The following is a 20,760-nucleotide window of genomic DNA, read 5'->3' as shown; positions in this document are numbered from 1 at the left end:
ATTGCATGAATAAAATGATTCAAAAGCGTCATTCCACTAAGGTCAACAGAAAATCCGCTGTTGGTCATCAGTGATTTGAATCAGGCAAGAGGTAGAACCAGAGAAGGACCCTCCGTCACCCTCAGGGTCCTTAGGTCAATGAGGCTACATGTATGTCTCCTGATAGACCAGTGGTTCTCAACCTGTGGGTCATGACGCCTGTGGGGCACAAACAACCCTTTCATAAGACCATCAGAAAGCACAGATAATTACATTGCAATTCATAACAGGAACAAAATTACAGTTATGAGGTAGCAATGAAAATAACTTTATGGTTGGCGGTCACCACAACATGAGGAACTGTATTAAAGGGTCACAACATTAGGAAGGTTGAGAACCACTGATATAGACTGAAAAGATGAGGTAGAGAGAGAGGGAGGGAGAAAAGTCAAGAGATCTCTGCTTTGGACCTGGCTCTAAGCTTAACTGCCTTTTCTGTTCTGTTTCGTACAAGCTGCCAGCATCATCTGCAGACAGCAGTTCATTTAAACATTTCTGAACAATCCATCTTCCTCCTGAACTTGCTCTCACCATCTTCCCTGGGCACGACTATCTCTAAACCCACCTGGTTTCCAGTTACTTGTGAATGGTCCAGAATCACCCTCTTCTCTTGAGCATTCCCATTTCTGCTGCTTAGAGCAGCCACATGGTGCCATCGAGGCAATCATGGGGTTAGCTGAAAGAGGTCTGTCAGAGTCTGGGCTTCACAGACTTGTGTAGAGGGCTGTATTTTTTTATTCTGCCTCATTCCAAAAAGGATTTGAAGTCCCCAAATCATCTGATAGTACATGTGTTATGAGACTTTTCATGAGTGGAGGAAACCTTGGAACCATCACACAGAAGGAGAAAAATCTGGGAGCCCCTTAAGTTACTCCCTAGTAATTGAAACGGGGAGCACATGAACCATGTGTACCTGGCTTTCTGGCTAGGGGTTCCCTGTAGTCCTTCCCAATGTCTGGAAGCCATCTTCATGTGTTCTGATGACCTTTAAGACAACGGTCCTTCCAGAAACTTGAGTCTCATTGAGTCCATACCCACTGTCCCTTATGTTCAGCTGTACATAAGATGCCAATCTCTTTTTTTTTTTTTTTTTTTTTTTTTTTTTTTTTTTTTTTTGGTTTTTCGAGACAGGGTTTCTCTGTGTAGCTTTGCGCCTTTCCTGGAACTCACTTGGTAGTCCAGGCTGGCCTCGAACTCACAGAGATCCGCCTGGCTCTGCCTCCCGAGTGCTGGGATTAAAGGCATGCGCCACCACCGCCCGGCCCCAATCTCTCTTATGACATCCCTTCTGTTCTTCATTTCTGTCTTCCTGTCCCTTACCACTGTTCTCAATCCTATGCACTGTTCTTCACACCATGTACTCTGTCAACAGCTCCTATTTCCAGTGTTCCAAAGAGAGGCCTGTGGCCTCCAGCTGGGCCTCTGCCATGCATTATTGTGTTGGCTAGATTTATGTCAACTTGATACAAATTAGAGTCATAGGAGAGGAGGGAGCCTCAATTGAGAACATGCCTCCAAAAAAAAAAAAAATGGGCTGAAGGCAAGCCTACAGGGCATTTTCTTAATTAGTAATTGATGGGGGAGGCCCCTGAACATTGTGGGTGGGGTCATCCTTGGGCTGATGGTCCTAGAGTCTATAAGAAAGCAGACTGAGCAAGCCATGAAGAGCAAGCCAGTAAGCAGCAGCCCTCCATGGCCTCTGCATCAGTTCCTGCCTCCCGGTTCCTGCTCTGTTTGAGTTCCTGTCCCGACTTTCTTCACTGATGAACGGTAACATGGAAACATAAACCAAATAAACCCTTTGATCCCCAAGTTGCCTTATTCATGGTGTTTCATCAGAGCAACAATAAGCCTGAGTAATACAATTATCAACCCACATATCCTCCTTTATGACTCCATGGCAGCTACTGACAAAAATACAAAGGCTCTGTCTTCTATTTGCCCAAGTGCCCAGCACACCCTACTGGCTCCGAATCTCATGGCCCTGCTATTTCATGGTCTGGATATTGGTGGTCAAGTGAATCCTTCCAGTTTATAACTGAACTCAGAATAGTCATTATTTTGCATTTTTTTCCTCTGCGTATATTATATACATTTTGAAAAGTTTTAAAAGCTACTTTAAAACCAGAATCTTGATTTCCCCCAGAAAACCCCTCTGCCGTAGACATCATTGTCTCTTTCTTCCATTTTGTAGATGAACATATGAGTATTGATGAAATTATTAAGGACACTCCACGTAGTTAAAAGGGAGGTTTATTTTGTGGGGTAACTTACAAGTGAAGGGATAGGTTACAGGGTCTGGGAGAGGTGTAGCGCAGTCCGGCAGTGTTCTCTGGAGAACTCTGCTCGGTGTAGCTCCAGCGTCCAGGGTCCAAGAGAGACAGCGCATCCAGATCTAGGGTCTTCAGGGTCCTCTCTTGGCCCCGCCTTGTAGGCGTGACAGTTACCGAAGCCTCAATGGGGGTTGGAACTTCCAGATCAAAGCTGGAATGGCTACTCACTACATATGAGGATATGTTCATTTGTTTGTAGCTCAAGCTGTGGGAAGGCAGTTTGTCCACGGTGGCCCAGCTGGATGCGGCAGAGCTAGGAATCGCCACAAGCGGTCATATTTGGACACTCTTTGCTTTTTCCCAGGAGAGCAGGTGTAGACACACAGTACTCTGGTTCTCTTCCTAGCTTCTTTGTTTCCACTGCCGTATCCATGCCATGGTTGTCAGAGACCCATGTGCCATGGCTGCTAAAAAATAGCCATAAATCCTTTGCAGGCAGTTCCATTGAGATGTGAGGTCTAATTCCCCTCTCCTTGAGTTTGGGAAGGACTTAAAGGTTCTCGTAACTGGTAGCATACAGAGAGAAGAACACTACTCACTGATGAGTTCTAGAATCAGGAGGCATGTAGCTTCTACCTCCGCTTTTTTGTTTTGGTGGGCTTTTTTGGCAGTGCATGGAGTTAAACCCAGGGCTTATACATTCTAGGCAAGTGCTCTACTACTGAGCCATACCCCAGCCCAACTTTTACATTTTTTTTAAACACTGAATTTTAGAACCCAGTTGTTATTGCTATGAGGAAGGCCAAGGAGCAACAGTCAGTCAGTCCCATGTGGATCAGAGATATGAACAGTGATTCCTGAGGGTAGGTCCTCCAGCCTCAACCACGTGACCCCAGTCAATACCACATAGAGCACTGCCCAATATGCAGTGTTTATGAGGGAAACAAATGACATATGATAAGATAATTTGAGGATGGCATGTTCTATAACTGTAGCTAGTAAAGCACCCACCAGCTTTGCTTAACCAATATAAGTTGCAATCATATTTGACTGGAAATACCTGTATATTCTTCAAGGTTGGTATCTCTTTTTGGAGATACTCAAGTCTTCTCAAATCATCCCTGAGAATCAGCCCATCAAGTTTTTGCCTAGCCAAAGTATTTTTTTCTCTCTTCATTAATGCAAATTCCAAAGATCACCCAAATCAGGAACAAATTTATTGACAATTGAAACCTGAGCAAAAACATTTGCTAGTAAAATGTTAGCCATATGCTAGCAAAATAATTATAGGAACTAAATCAATGTAAAAAATCAATTCCTTAAGAATCTGTAAGTTGGCCGGGCGGTGGTGGCGCACGCCTTTAATCCCAGCACTCGGGAGGCAGAGCCAGGTGGATCTCCGTGAGTTCGAGGCCAGCCTGGGCTACCAAGTGAGTTCCAGGAAAGGCGCAAAGCTACACAGAGAAACCCTGTCTCGAAAAACCAAAAAAAAAAAAAAAAAAGAATCTGTAAGTTGGGGCTGAAGAGATGGCTTGGCCCTTACTACTCTATTTCTCTATTAAAAATTATTTAAAATGTTTTTTGTGCAATGTATTTGATCATGTTTTTATTCACCCACCTTTATGTTCTCTCTCTCAAAAAACAAAAATTAAAATAAACAAACAAACCAATAAGATGCCCCCCCCCCATAAAATGCCAAAACTAAACAAAAAGGCCCACAGAAAAACATAGATTTTGTTTTGTATCAATCCTGGGCAGAGGGCCTGCCCTGGGATGTGGTTGATATCCCCAGCCACGCCCAATGGGAGAAAACGGATTTTCCCTTCCCCTGCAGGTGTCAATTGCAGATAGCTTCTTGGTTAGAGGTGGGAACCTGTGTCCGCTTCCTCCCCTCAGTGCTGGGTTCCTGGCTGGCTTGAATCTGTGCAAGTCTTAAACCACGTCCTATTCTGGTAGAGGTCCTGGGTTTGGTTCCCAGAACCCACCTGGTGGCTTAGAACATCCTGTAATTGCAGTACCAAGGGGTCTGTCATCCTCTTCTGACCTTTGAGGGCTCTGCATGCACGTGGTGCACAGACAGACAAGAAGACACACACATATGCATACACATAAAATGTCTTCCATTTAAAAAAAACCCTCTACGTCCTGAAAACTAGGCGTGCGGAGTGTAGTCTGAAGTTAGTTCCTCCATTAGCTAAAAGATCACGGGGCTGACATGTAACACTTACTGCTTGGGGTTCCTGACTTACACATTTGCTTGGCAAATATTTTTCTGGGCTGGCCCATACAATGACACAGGATGTGTTCCACAGACCTGATCACCCACGCTGGAGACTACAGGGTGATTTGTTTACTACAAAAGGAAGCTCCTCTTTCTTGTGAGCCCTTCCCGATATGCGGTTCCCATGTTCAGTATTTCCAACGAGACAAGTAAAGTGGCTTTGAGTCTATGGCTATGATGAAATGCCTCTGAGAAACTTCACAGGATGGTGACGGGCAGTGACGAACGTTCAGAAAGCTGCTGGGTCTATGCGAACTTAGGGTAAGATGGACACCATGGCCACGGCGATGGGGCTCTCCACCATTTCCCCCATTCCCCTGTTGAAACTGAATCCTCAATGTGAGAATCTTAGGTGGGACCTTCGGTAGGCGAGTAAGTCATGTGGGCTCCAGCCTCATGAATGGATTAGTGTCCTTATAGAAGATGTGGATAGAGCTTGTAGACTGCTCCTAGCACATGGCAATACACCAAGAAGGTGTCATCAGTGATAAAGCAGGCTCCCATCACACAGTGACTCTGCCAGTTCCTTGACCTTGGACTCTACAGACTCCGAGAAATCAAGGTTATAGCTGAGCAATTGTTACAGAGTCCCTAGTAAACTTAGACAACCATGATATATAGTTGAAATTTAAAAAAAACAGGCTGACAAACAGGAATTGTATCAAACAGTATTATATGTAGACATCTTGGTAGAAATGGCTAGGTAGAAAGAGAAGCTGAGGATTTCTCTATTAGATCCAGGGGTCCTACTCAACTCTATAGCTCTGGGCCGGAAGTGGCCACAGATGATAAAGAAATGGGCTTGACAGGGATATGTGCTAACAAGCTTTTACTCACGAACACCGAAAACTCAGTTTTACATAATTTCTGTCTTCTTTTCTTCATTTTTCTGAGACAGGAGATGGCGTGTAGCCCAGGCTGGCCTCAAACCTGTGGCAATCCTCCTTGCCTCAGCCTCCCAAATGCAGGAATTGCAGACGTGAGCCACCACACCCGCTGAAAACGCGTATAATTTTCACCTCACAAAAATACTCTTTCCAACCCTTTCAAACCGTTTCTAGGAAAGCAGGTGCGGGGTGTGTTTGGTCTGTGAGGTTTAGGGGGAGGAGCGGAGGTTGGGTTGGTATGAGAAACACTGTCCCCCAGGCATGACGTGGCCCTCCCAGCAGCTGTGGCTAGTCCCTGAAGAACTGCAGAAGAGCAGCCCCAGTGACGTTCTGTCGTGGCTGGCATGGGGGCTGGGCAGAGAGTGGGGGCTCTTATGAAGCCCCACTTCTTCTGGGTACTTAGGCAGATAATGGTTGCTGGGAGAAAATCACGTTCTTCAGCAATGTAGCCGTTGTCTATACAGTGAATAACTCCTTACCCATGCTTCTGTAAGTAACCCAGTTCTCTGGTTCACCAACTTGGACTTGGGTAGGAGCAGTTCCTTGGTCTGCCGTTGGTACCTGTCTGCGATGAGCAGGCCTTTGTTCATCTCTCCAGTTTCACATTGATCAGGATTTTGCTTTTTACTCTCTTAACTTTTGTGCTTTTGGGAACTTTTCAGAACAAGCATATACAATCAAAATAACTAAAGACACTTCCAACTTGAAGTCAAAGGCTTCAGTAGACAGGAATAAAAACAGAACACTGGGGCTCCTGTTCCAGTAATTCAAAACTCATTTGGATTTATTGACCCAGTTCAGGATGGAGCTCCAGTTGCTATCTCTCTAAAGCAGAGACTAATGGACATAAATTGTAAACAGTTAAAGGCAAATGGTATTAGTAATTATAAGTCATTTCCTTCTGTGTATTAAAGCGGGTGATTTAGAATATCAGCCCGCTAAGGGAGTACGCATAGAGTAAGACACTTGCAAGCCATGCTGTATTTCTTTTTAACTGTTGTGTCGACCAGTGGATTAGGACTGCTCTCTTCTCGCTTTGCGATGTTACACTTTTATGGTACCTATCCCCGGGTGAGCTCAGTGAGTTATGTCCTCCTCATTGTCTGTCTTCATTCTCGGTAAATTCTCTGAAAGCAGGGAGGGGGCTTACACACGGCGGCTTTCATTCATTCTACAGATGCTAAGTGCTTTCTACTTAGCAGGCGTTACTTGGGGCTCTGGGAATACTGAGTGAAGAAAGCCACATTCCTGATAGATGGCTCATAGGCATTGTTTGTTGAATATGACTTTGTCCTGGTCTCTGAATTAATGTTTTCTTTCAGGAATAGAAAGTTTTCCCTGACAAGTGTGTGTTTGAAGTAGTGTGTTCAGTCAACTCTGGTCAATTGTTAGTGTGTGTTTGAAGTAGTGTGTTCAGTCAACTCTGATCGATTGTTAGTGTGTGTTTGAAGTAGTGTAGTGTGTTCAGTCAACTCTGGTCAATTGTTAATGTGTGTTTGAAGTAGTGTGTTCAGTCAACTCTGATGGATTGTTAGTGTGTGTTTGAAGTAGTGTGTTCAGGCAACTCTGATCGATTGTTAGTGTGTACTCATAGTGTGTTCAGTCAGCTCTGATGGATTGTTAATGTATGCTTGAAGTAGTGTGTTTAGACACATTCTGAGCATCATCGAGAAAGAGGCTCCTCATCTGTCATTCATCTGGGAGAAGAGTAGGGCAGCATATGGGTTACGTCTATGTCATCTGTACAGATTGGAAGTCAGGACACAACTGAGGGTAAACGTGACATGGCAGTGGTGGAATACACACAGATTTTGTATGCCAGGAGCGAGGGCCGAGGCTCAGTCAGAGAGTGCTTGCCTGGCAGGTTTATAGCCGGGATTCGAACCCCACACCACATAAACTGAGTGTGGCGGCAAATGCCTATGTTTCTGGCACTCAGAAAGTGGAGACAGGAGGATCCAAAGTCTGAGGTCGTCTTCAGCTACACATTGAGCTCAAGGCAGCCTGGGATGTATGGGACTTTCTCAAGGAGGAACCGAAAGAAGGAAGAAGCTGATTGTGTGTGTTAGTCAGGGTTCCAGTTAACTTGCCCTCTGCCCCTTTTGGTCTCATAGCCCGTCAGTGGCTCCATTTTACCGTCTTTAAAATGGGCAGATTGTGTAAGGGCTGTTTACTCTTGCCGTGAATGATATCATCATTGTGTGGTCACTGTCATTAAGAGCTGACTTTTGTTGACCATGTGCCTTGTTCTGTCTTTACATGGATCATTTCGCTTCATTTCCTTAATCATTACTTCTCAGCTTTTTGCCTGGAACCAGGTGTAATTCCATCTGAATTGCTGTTAGCCAGAGGCACCTCACGTTTGCTGTGGAGATCCTGAGATCAAGTGACAGCTGCTTACCAATGGGATGGTGGTGTTGGGTTGGTGTGGGTTTAGTCCGTTTGCTTTACCTTGGACTCTACAGACAGTGGGATGTCCGAGGTTAGCCTGAGAGTCCTTTTCATTTGACCAAAGCTGGGGTGGCCGTGATTACTGCACCTGGCCTGTCTGTAATCCGTATGGAGCTCTGTAAAGCCTGGCCCATTTTTTAAGAATGCTATCATCAATTATTTTTACTTCGGTTATACTTTTCCATTGGGTGCTGAAGACTAGGCAAGTGGCCGAAAGAAGTTGCTCTCTTTCTGCTGTCAAGGCCAGTTGAGGGTCTGGTCCTCGGAGATCTCTTGGGCTTGGAAGGAGCCTCTCACACCATTAGTCTTTCTTTTAACAGTTGTTCCATCTTTTATGTTTTTAACTATGTGTATTGGGGATGCATGTGAGTGCAGCTGGTCTTGGAGGCCAGAGGCATTGGATCCCCTGCACCTAGAGTTACAGGTGGTTGTGAGCCACCTGATGTAGATGCTGGGGACTGAACTCGAGTCCTCTGTCCCTGATTGTTCCATCTTGAGGATGAATCAGGGCCTTGCTTGACTATGGCTTCCCTGGAAAGCATAGGTCCTATATCCCTCTGTGTTGACTCTCCTCTTTAATGTAATTTGGATTAATATGACCAAAGTCTTACAAGCCAGTCTGATGCCAAAGGACAGATGCTATGATTAGTTGACTAGTCCCACTTTACAGACAAATAAAAAAACCTCGAGCTTTTCAAGGGAGCACAGCACATCGTAATACACTAGGTGTCATAGTCCCCGCACTAAGCCTGGTACACGGTAGCGACTCACTGGATCCCTTTGCCGCTCCTCACTTCCCACTCACCACCTCACCCTTTGCTATGTTGCAGAAGTGTTGATAAGATTGTAAGGTCTCAGCCGGGTGGTGGTGGCGCATGCCTTTAATCCCAGCACTCGGGAGGCAGAGCCAGGCGGATCTCTGTGAGTTCGAGGCCAGCCTGGGCTACAGAGTGAGATCCAGGACAGGTACCAAAACTACACAGAGAAACCTGTCTCAAAAAACCAAAAACCAAAAAACAAAACCAAAAACAAACAAACAAAAGATTGTAAGGTCTCTGAGGGACTTGTTCATAGGTCAGTAGAGAGAAAGCCCATTCATTCCCTTTTCTGCCTCCAGGCCTTCTCAGACTAGATGTGTGCCTCACTGTACTCTGGTAATGCCCTTCTTCTGCATGTATGATGAGTACGTGCTTGGGTCCCTGGTGGGACTACGTAGCAACAGCAAATAGATGATTCACCCAAATCCGATCATACGAAGAGAATCGGTAAGGGAACCTCTTACAGAGGTGGAGAGCGAATGCAGGAAACGTCACAGGGCTGCTTCAGACTAGTAACAGAAGGGTTGATGCCAGCCTGGACCCTGGAGGGCATACCCAGATCTGGGAGCCAAAAGGCTGTGTGGATGGGGCTGCCTTGACCATGACTCAGAGAATGAGCCAGAGCAAATCACCCCCACACATCCCCCCTCCGCCCCCACATCTCCCATCTGCCCCCACTTCCCCCCCACCCCCACATCCCCCCCTCGCTTCACCTTTCTCTCCTCTCATTCCTCCTGCTGTTCCCAGGAGTGAGTTCATCCCAAAGACCCCAGATGCTGCCCCTGTGTGTTGGGCTCCTAGACACAGCAGAGCAGATCTAGAAGGCGACTGGAGGCGCTCTACACCACTTCCTGGGACGTGCTGGGGACAGTGAGGTGACTGCAGGTTCAGTTCCTCATATTTCTTTATATTTGTGCAGATTCAAACATTGTCGGCCCCAGCTGTTTAACAGATGGCCGCCCTTCCGCCAGGTAGACAGTTACAAATGACTGTGTGTAACGTGCGCTTGGAAAAAGTTTCTGGCAACATATAGCTGCTGGCTGACAAAGAGTTAGAGTTGGTACACCTCCATTTGATGGAGGCTTTGCAACTCTTGATTTAAAAAGCCCAGTTTGCTTATTTATAAAATGAACACGCTGATGCATCCTCCCCAGGACGCATGAGGCCTCAACTGCTAAAGTTCTTCGGTTTTTGGGATTTCTGGTGGAGATGCGAAGTCTTAGTTCATTGAGCATCAGACGCATTAGTGATGAGTGATCTAATCGTCTTAGATCTGAGATACAAGTGTCCATACCTGTCTGTTGCTGACTCTGTGGTATTTGGGGGGGCTGTCTCCTCTTAGAGATTCATATTTGAGATGAACAATTTGACTTGAAAGGTCATTGAGGTTGTTTTTGATATTCTTCTATGTTGACAGTCTCGGAATAAAGACCATGTAATGATTGAGATTTTCACCAAGAATAAACCACTGGAATCAAGTGTGGAAGTTTTTTCCTGTATTATCATAGTCTGTGCATGCAGTTGACACCTACATAAACTGCTGAAATTAAAAAGTCAACATGGGGCCCACGAGATGACTCAGTGGGTAGAGGCATTTGCAGCCAAGCCTAATGACCTGAGTCTATCCCCAGAGCCCATACAGTAGGAGGAGAGAGGTGACTCCCACAACTGACCTCTGACCTCCACACGCCCATCGTGGCATGCATCGTTGCTATACCCACACCACAAAATCACCTTTTTAAAAGTGAGTACATGAAAGTCAGTCTAGTGGCACACTCATGTAACTCTAGCACTCAGGGAGCTGAGGCAGGGGGATCACAAATTTGAGGCCAGCTTAGACTACATGGTGAGACCCAATCCCGAAAGAATTTTTTTTTAAAAAAATCAGAAAACCAAGTAGAGTTCCTGTCATACTCTAGATGTGCCAAGTGCTTGGCGGTTTGGTCTGTGCATGTGGGACAGCACTTCTGTGCCCATGGGCCGGCTGAAATTCTCATACATTATCTATGGGAATATAAACTGGTGCAGCCATTTCAAAAAACTCATTCTTTCCACTAAAGTTGAATTAAATATATTCCTACCCATCAACAACAATTTTACTATATGTTGAGTATTCTTACCAAAAATACTCAGAACCAGAAATATTCTTGGATTTTTTTTAATTTTGGAATATTTTCATATTAATAATGAAATGCCTTGGGGATGAGACCCATGTTTAAGCATGAAATTCGTTGATATCTCATTGACATACACATACTCATCTCTTACACACATAGCCTGGTAATTTCAGTGAGACTGTGTTTTGACTGTGACACATCATACAAGGTCAAGTGTGGGATTTCCACTTGGAATGTAATGTTGGTGTCAGAAAATGACAGGAGTTTGGATTTGTGACTCACAGGGGCTCAGTTCTCAGTCGATATAGACATGCCCATACCCGAGAGAAATATGTGCGTTCTTTGCCCCTGAAACACATGCAGTGGTATTTCTAGCAGTCTTATTCCCCATTTCCCTAAATGAATAACCCAAAATGGACATCAACAGAGGAATGAGTAAAATAAAACATGGTACTTTCCAGCAGTGAAGTACTCCCTAGTCGTAAAAATAATGAACTAATTATAAAGTAATGAACTAATGCAGCATACAGAAGTATGGATGACTTTCAGGGATACTGTGTTGAGTTGAAGAACCAGACACTAGCCAGTAGAGAAAATGCGGCATTCAGAAAGAGGTAAAGCTAGTTAATGGTTATAGGAAGATGTGAAAGCCCTCCCCTTTGTGCCAGACTGGGGGCGCTGTGTTGGAAGAGTCATACGAAACACACGGTCTTGAAATCGTCTCCAGTCTGCTATGGATTAGTGTTACAGGTGTATGCCCAAGTAAACATTCATCACACTTTATACCTTAGAAGACTCCATTTCTTATATAGTTCTATAAAAGGTGTTCCTTTGAACGTTTATCCATTGTTGTAATCTAACCCCAGCAAGGGTGATAATACCAAGATACCAGGATACCAGGAAAACGCAGATGAATTTTTACCATATTGTATAGCCACATCCATATAATTTTCCCGGAGGCTTTGGCAATGTGTGTATGTGTGTGTGTGTGTATCCTTTCAAAGAAGTTATGACTTGAAGCCCACCTGGAGATGTTCTAAAATGTGTAGTTTCAGATGGAAATGCCAGCACATGCTAGTCAGTTGTCATGGAGCAATGGTCACACTGGGGATTGTGACTCCCAAGGATTATGTAAAATGTGGTCAAGTAGGCACAGCTGTTCTTTGAGAAAGACATTTTTAAAAATTAGTTTTGTTTCTTCTTTTGGCCAAAGGAAAAAAAAATCAAATCCATGACCTTGATAGACTCCTTGTTTGGAACAGTTTGTAGAAGAGATTTTGTACTGTCGTCTGTAAGAGGTTTTTATTGAATTCAAATGAGCCGATACACTTTTTCATTGGGAAAAAAAAATGAAGGACTTCTTTCTTTCAAGGCTGACTTACATTGAGCTGTGGTTTTGATTGTTGCTCTTTGTTTGGTTTGGTTTTGTTTATCAAGACAGGGCTTCTCCGTGTAACAGCCCTGGCTGTCCTGGAACTCACTCTGTAGCCCAGGCTGGCCTTGAACTGACAGAGATCAGCCTGCCTCTCCCTCCCAAGTGCTGGGAATAAAGGCGTGCGCCACCACCCACTGCCCAGCTTATTTGAGCTGTTTTATCCTACTTTCTCAGAGCCTCCGTTTCTACATATATAAAAAGGAGATGTACTGTGTGGTCTTAGAAGAGTTAAAATTCCTCTCTTTATTTAAGGGAAGTCTTGTGGTGTCCTGTTTTTCTAGCTCATCTATTGTCCAGTGCATGAATGTTTACTGAACACCCATCCTGAACTGCACACTTGGCTCAGTGCTAGAACACAGAGAAAAACAGAAAGTGGCCCCCAGCTTCTTCATCCATGGGGATTATATCTGCTGGGGGTTTCTTCATAGTCACTCCCCCCACCCCCGATGCCCCACCCCACTGCTTATTAGGTAGTCCCAGAAGCTGTCCGCTTGCGGTGAGCACAGCTACCCTCTGAGCACCTTCCTGGCCTTCCTCCGCCTCCCTAACCTTGCTTGCCTTCCAAATAGGTCAGAGGTTACACGGCGTATAAGGAACTGGAACCCACTTTCCAGGAATCACATTAAAATGCACTTATTGTCGCACAGAATCTTGGCTGGGGAACCTGTGGCAAAGGTCTCAAGTTATCTGAGGCTTGTCCGTGTGCTTTCCCAGCGACCTTTCACATGACAAAGACACGTGAGAAAGACCAGGGAAATGTGTCAGTCCCTCTTGGCATGAGCCAGAGTCATTTGCAAGGAGGATGGAGGATCCTAGCCCATTTTAGATTCTGGTCTTTTCCGATTCTTGGAACAGCAAAGACTACACAAAGATACAGCAGAAGCAAACACTGGAACTGTGAATGGGTAATGAACACACAAAGGGGATGTCCTCTCCGTGTTAAAAACAAAAAAAGCCAGCAGTCTGCGGTAATACATGGAGGAGGGGGCCGCTCCTTGGCCCTTGTTTCTCTGATGAAAGGCAAAGTTTTAAAACAGAAACGAAGACTCGGAACCTCAGGGGCTGACGTAGCAAAACGCTGGTTCCACCTGGACAGTGAGGACCAGCAACAAATAGGAAGGTGTTTGAGGGTCAAGAGGGGTACAGTAAAGTGAGAGAAAGCAAGGAAATTCTGCATTCCTGTAGAAGAGGCGGCTGGAGCGGGAAGTCACTCCATCTGCCTTACTCATCCATTCATTGAAGTAGCTTTAGCTGAGCACATGTGTCCTGCCTGGTGCTGGGCTCTGGGCTCTGGAGAGAACTCGGAGTGCGGGAAGGAGTGGCCGTCTGTGGACTCCCACCATTTAAGGTCGTCTGTACAGGAAGCCACAGGGAAGTCCCTCTGGCTCCAGAGTCCACTGCCTCCTGCTGTTTCCAAACCTCCAGCCTGTTGTTCTTTTGTTTTGTTCTTACTTTTAATCTTAACTAACATCTTTATCCTCTGACGGAATGCCGCTTCTCCTTTGATCTTGAGAACCTGCTTTGGGCCAAAATGTCCTTCAGATCTGGAAAGCCACGGTGGCCTTCTCTTCCCGCTCCCCACTTTCTCCTCAGTCTGTGTGAGCTCCTGTTCAGACTCTGATTCATTCTCTCCGGTGCCAAGCCGTCATTCTGAAATCTCCCCTGAAGATCTCTGCCTTCCCCCTGCGGCAGACACTAAGGCCTCCTTCCAAACCAAATGTAGTGTAAGCCAGACTGAAAGGCAGGAAGGAGACCCAGGGACCTGCTAACGGCATCCAGCTCTTGACTTTCCTCATTCTGAAGTCAAGCTGTTCTTGAAAGGCAAAAGACATTATTTATAGCAGAACAGGATAAAATGAAGGCCCACGCGTTTGATTCAGAGACGCTAATGCAGAAGTCATAGGAAAAACATAAATGTTCATGCCTGCGACAGCTCTAGGTGACATAGCTCTGTGTCTTTCTTTAATTTGTATCGTTCACTCAGCTGACCTTTATCAAGCACTAACTCTTACAGCACACTACAGTTCTGATGCACACCTGTGATCCAGCACTGGGGAGATGAGAGGCAGGCAGATCAAGAGTTCAATGCCATCCTTAGCTACATAGGGAGTATGTTTAAGGCCAGGCTTGGGTACATCAATCTCTTGAAAAACAACCAACGAACCAAGAAAATAAAAACTCCTCTTGTTCTGGTAAAGGCTGCTATTCTAATGAGGGAAACAGTCAGTGACCCCACAAACAAGTACAATGTAGTCCAGTTAGGCCACTGTAAGTGCTAAGAGGAAAAAGAAAGCAAGGGGTTAAGAGAGTATCAGGGTGGTTTGCAGCCTTGCCCAAGGGGGTTAAGAAGCCTCCAGGAGAAGAGGAGGGTAAGTAAGGAGGTGCAGCAGGAAGTGAGCATTCAGATGTGCTAAGGAGATGAACAGCACATTCAAAGGCCTTGAGCCAGGAGAATGAGTGCCTGATGGATGTTCCAGGAAAAGCAGACACCAGCGTGGCTGGAGCACAAAGGGTCGCATAGTAGGTCTGATCGGACTTGCAGGGCTTTGGCTATTTTCTAAGTGAAATGGGAGCTACTCGGAGGTATGAGAAGGGAGAACAAGATTTGTCTTAGATGTTCAAGGGCTGATAGGAGGGATTTTATTTTATTTATTTATTTATTTATTTATTTATTTATTTATTTATTTATTTATTTATTTATTTATTTATTTTTGAGACAGGGTTTTTCTGTGTAACAGCCCTAGGCCTGTCCTTTGTAGACTAGGCCAGCCTCGAACTCACAGAGATCCACCTGCCTCTGCCTCCCGAGTGCTGGGATTAAAGGTGTGTGCCACCACTGCCCAGCGATAGGAGGGTTTTTAAAGAGTGTAGTAGTTACTTTTCTGTTACTGCGATGAAACACCCTGACAGAAAGCACTTTTGGGAAGAAAGGGTTTATTTTGGCTTGTAGTTTTATCATAGTGCGTTTGCATGGCAGCAGGAGCAGACTGGTCACATTTTATCCACACACAGGAACCAGAGCGAGAACTGGAAGTGAAGCAAGGCTACAAACCTCAAAGCCCACCTCCAGTGACACACTTCCTCCAGCCAGGCCACACCCCCTCAAGGTCCCACAGCTTCCCTAAACGGCGCCATCCACTGGGCATCATCGAGTATTCAATCCGTGAGCCTGTGGGGGTCACATTTCTCATGTAAACCACCACAAGTGAGGAAAATAACAGCGTGTCTGTGTGTTGTTGGAAATAACTCATAGAGTAGAACACCGTGACGTAGGATCGGGGAGGGGCATCGCTGGTATGATGCCCTTGAGCAATGAAGAGGGTCTGTACTGTGGGACATGGGAAGAAAGGAGAGAGGCCAGTGTCACGTTGCATCCATGGACCAGGAGGGAAGGCGGGGGACACAGGCAGGTCGGCATGTGTGGTGGATTGTCGCCAGACGTCTCTTCTAATGTTTCAGTTTCTTTTTCCAGAAAAGTAGACAAGGGAAATCATGAGCCAAGAGTAAAGATGGGTAGAAGGAAGTATTAGATACTTCAGGAGAAATTGCTGTAGGCTGGACCTGAAATATTTCCCAGAGGCCCTAGTGTGGAAGGCGTGGCCCCCAGTCCATGGTGCTAGTGAGAGGTGGTTGAACTCTTATGGGCTGAGACTTTGGGGGAGGGGGGATTAGGTCACTGCAAGTGTGCCCTCAAAGGGGATCCTGGTCTCTTTCTTTTCTACATTACCTACCAAGTGAATGGGCCTATCTACCACATATTGCTGCCACAGGTACAAAGCCGTGGAACCATTTGGTTGTGAATCGAAACCACAAGCGAAAGAAACCCTCCTTTTTTTTTTTTTTATAGACTCATGATCTCAGCGTTGGCTATAGTAACACAAAGCTAATTAACATAAATATGAATTAACCACCCAGGAGGGCGGGAGACTGAATTACCCTAGGATGTGGCATGATTGCCTTTGGCACTCCCGGTTTCTGGTCCCGAATTTAGAAGGAGCCACATTGGTGTGTGTTTTTTCCCTAGTGTGCTGAGCTGCGTGGACGCAACCCAGAGGAAGAGGCGAGCTGGATAATCAGGCCTAGCCTAGGAGGGTTTCCTTGGTGCACACTGTGAAAGGGTGGGGGTTGGAGAGGCAGGGAGTTGAAGGGCTGAGTAAATGAATGATGGTGAGCTGCCTGAGAAGCAGAGGGTATTGGTAGCAGTGCAACCACCATGAGATTGGTGTGCTCCTGGCTTACCCACCCGCAGTAGGAAGGAAGGAAGGAAGGGCACCTAGAAATCTGGGAAGCAATGATCAGGAGGCTTGGAATTTATGATGGCTACAGTGTGGTTTAGGATAATGACACAGTGTGGCTGTGGAGGAAACTGAGGTACGATGGAAAGCGTGACAGCTGATAAGGGACTAGCAAGGGACTCAGAAGCAGGGTTATTGGGGACTTCTCTGTGGGTTTTCTAATCACCAAGTGTTTTGAGATATGAATGCTACCAAGGGTGATAGAGTTGGGTTCTAAACTCACTAAAGGATAAAAATAAAGTGATAGGTGTGTGTTGGGGGGGGGAATGAGTGGGTGTGGGGGAGTGAGTATGTGGGTGAGTGTGGGGGGGATGAAGGTATGGGTAAGTGTGTATGGGGGGTGGGGATGGGGTGAGTGTGGGGGGGGTGAGTGTATGTGGGGTGAGTGTGTGGGTTGAGTGGGGGGGGAGGAAGTGGGGGTGAGTGTGTAGGTGAGCATGGGGGGGTCCCTTGAAAATGCACCCAGGAAGAGTCAGTAGCCAGTGATCTGATTTACCACTGACTTCAAAGTCAGTGTGCGTGGAGATCAGGGAAACCATTGACAACGAGGAGGAACAGAGGAGGTGGTGTCTACAGAGAAGGCTTCGCTTAGAATAGGAAAATAAAGTTCCCTGTGTTTGAGGATAGAGAGGGCTTCGTTGAAGATGAATATGGGACCCTGTGGCAGACTGGACATTGGGCTGCTCAGAACTGTGTGTGGAAGTGGGAATCTGGCCATGATGTCTGATTGCCTGCATCCCTGGTGGAGATTCTGGCAATGAGAAACCTTCACAGAAGCCAAGGTCATGATAGGATATGGTCTTGGCTTTGGTGGCTGATGTGTGTGTTTTGTGAGAGAAGGGGAAAAGGGGATGGGGTCTTCCAAGAACTTCTTAGAACTTTGCCCTTTTATAGTCATAATTATACACCATGAATAAAGGGAAAAAAGCATCAATATCCTCAGAATCTTTCTATCAAGATGTTAATTTAAGTACAGTTTTTCTTCTCCTTGGTGTTTTTCTCCTATGATAGACCCAATGACCTCGGTTTAAAAATTGTACCAGTTCTTGTCATTTGAATTAGACGTGAGTACATTTTGTGTAGCATTTGAATGACTTGAGTTTGCTACAGGAAAAAACACATTAAAAACAATGGCTACAAATAACTTTTCAGCTAATGATATTTCCCTGAGTGTTTTTAATGTGTTTTCACAGGATATATCCCACATTAAAGCTAATGATTTTTTGGCGTTGAATGCATCTCAGTCCAGCATATCCGCCACAGACTGAATTATGGTTCAGATCTGGCCAGATCCAAACTTCTCAGGCTCTTCCAGGATATCTCTTCAAAAACTTCCCAGAGCCTTTGCAGTGAGCTCTTGGGTACCTTCTTGCACAGCAAGATTGTCCTTTATGTTCCTGCTAAGACCATGATGCCCCCATAGTTGTTAGAAGCTAAATTATTCTATGTCTCTCTTTGGTTATTAAGTCTGTTTTCATTAGACAAAAAAGAAAAGTTATTCTCACCCCCATCATATACTTTATTCCCAGAAGAACAACTTTATAGTTCAGTCTCCTGATCCTGTAAACAGAGAGGTTTTTCTCAAATGGTTTTCTCAAAATTCATCAATCCAGCAAGATGGTACACACCCATAATCCCAGCATCCAGGAGGGTGAGGTAGGAAAACTTTGAGTTGAAGGCCAGTCTGGTCTACAGAGCAAGACCATATCTCAACAACAAAAAAAGAAACTCACTAGGCTGTTATTGACTACACAACATGTAATCTGGATTTCGGTGGCGGTGTTTGGTTTTCATTCACGATCAAACCTTGCTTTAAGAAAGGTGTGTTGATGTCCTTCTGGGTTATAGGTCCAGCTCTTGCTTATCTAAACACAGAACCACTGATTTGAGCATATGTGTAGGTTTTCTTGCTTATTATACGATTGTTAAGTGGGTGGGTGTGTGGTTAGTATTTCAGAGAGTCTCTTGACCACCAAACATTTTAAGACACTGATCTGAGTTGTGAGCATGAAATACTGTAGGACACAGCAGCTGCTTAGAAGCAGCACAGACTGGGTTAAATCCTGGAGTGTGTCTAAAGGTAAGTGCCTCTGTGGCTTTGGTTTTATCTTTAGAAGTATGAGAGAACCGCACTGAAACCAAAGGGTTATTAAAAGTCCGACGGGGCCATCAGGGTTTATAAATCCTGGTTCATTTCCTCCTCCACTGCACCGTGCTGAGCTGTAAGCCACTTATAAACTAGGCTGCAATTTGAAATGTCCTTTTAAACGGGCGGGGACTTTGGAGGCAGATCTGCTCATGCTCTCCATCCTTACCCTCTCCTGTGTCTCTTGGGCCGTCACTGAGGACTTCTGGATCAAAAATCCCATCACCCTGTGGTGATGGCTTCAGAGCCTACGACAATGAACTGCACACTCTCGCTGGGTGAGTGGATAGTATGTGTGCTGGGCATTCATAAGGTGAGGTCAGAATTCTTTGGTTTGCAGAAGATAAAACGAGCTCAAGCCAAAAAGGGAAGGTAGTAGCCCACATCACTGCTAACTGCCACACCAGATGACCAGGAATGACGGGATCATGTCTCACACAATGACGTGAAGCCCACCTGTGTGGTCTCCTCAGCTCCTGCCTCCCTGTGATGGCTTCCTTCAGGAACACTTGTTCCTCAGGTGACCTCTGGTGGTGTCCAGCCTGCGTATTTACCCATTTATCACCACGCACAGAAGCAGCTTTCTCGATAGTCCCAGCAGAAGCCTGCGACTGAGTGTTTCTGGCTTGGTCACTTGACTAGCAATAGCAGTAAACGCTCATACACTACTTCCTGTGTGCCATGCCATCCTGGTTCTTCAAGACCGGACTACGGAGATTCTAACCCATGACACCTTCGCTGAAAGAATCACAAGAGCATGAAGGCCAGGATGACCTTTCCTCCGCTCTGCGCCCTGAAGTAGGTCATAAGCTGAGCATCCTATTGCAAAAGATAAGGTGAGACATGGAAGAATCCTGACAGACAGGCCTTGTGGCGTTCTCCTGGGCTTATCTTAGATCCCTTGCCTTTTGTCTTATTTCCACACAACCACTCACATTTCAGCAACTACTTAAAAAAACAAAACAAAAAAAAAACCCACTCGGGTCTGATTGTTTCTTCCTTAGGGAGGTGTTCTGTACAACTCAGATTCAATATTATACACTTTTATTAACCTGTATTACAGGAGCTCCAGCCAATGCACCAAAAATGGGTACCAAAAAAGTGGGGGAGGGAGGAGTTGTCCTCTACCAACACTATTGAGAAAGGAAGAAATTGAGGCACCCAGAAGTTGGGTAACTTGCCCAGGGTCACACAGCAGTAGCAGAGCTGGGATTTAAAATTCGGGTAGTTTGGTTATTTTATGGTCTTGGCCTTAATGCTATGTTGCTGTTTCTAGAACTCAGGAAAAGACTGCTCAGATTAGCCATTACTGGAGCAGATTCAGTGTCTGCAACTCTATTCTTTCAGACCCTCAAGGACAGACTATGTGTGTGTGTAGGGGGGGGGGGGGAAAGGTTCCACACATTTATACAACACTAATATAAAATGTATGTCAGATTTATGCATATCACCTCAAATATTAATGACCCCTAGAAGCAGGTCTGTGGCCGCCTTCAGCTTCAGACACTAAAGCTATTTCTGCAGTAGATTCTCCTTGATTGCACATCACTCTGACCACAGTCGTTTGGAAAAGAAGCTTCAGGGTTTGCCAGGAATATTAGGAGCCAGGCTCCTGTGTCCTAGAGTGGGCAGCACCATGTTAAGATACTGCCCTGTTTTAAAGGAAATCTTTCCAAGCCAACTATGAGAAAGGACATCGCAGTAACTAATCAGTTTCATCAGCAACTGAACGATTAAAGGGAGGCTTCAAATTAGCTCTAGAATAAGTTACAGGAAACAAATATACTGTGCCCATTGCTGTGGAACCCAGGGATTGAGCCTAATGTGTGCATGCATTTCAGAAAAGGAAGAGGTAGGTTTGGGGAAGTAAAAGAGGGAAACAAACCTGCGTGGATAAATATTTCTAAGCTGGCAGTTACTGATCATATTTTTTTTTAAAAGAGTGGTTCACAGAGCACAAGCAACAAGATCACCCATGATGTCCTTCCTTTCTTCTTTTCCTCCCCCTCCCCACCCCC

This window comes from Peromyscus eremicus, chromosome 18 (assembly GCF_949786415.1).
Source record: "Peromyscus eremicus chromosome 18, PerEre_H2_v1, whole genome shotgun sequence".
NCBI lineage: Eukaryota > Metazoa > Chordata > Mammalia > Rodentia > Cricetidae > Peromyscus > Peromyscus eremicus.
Note: the sequence above shows the minus strand (reverse complement) of the source record.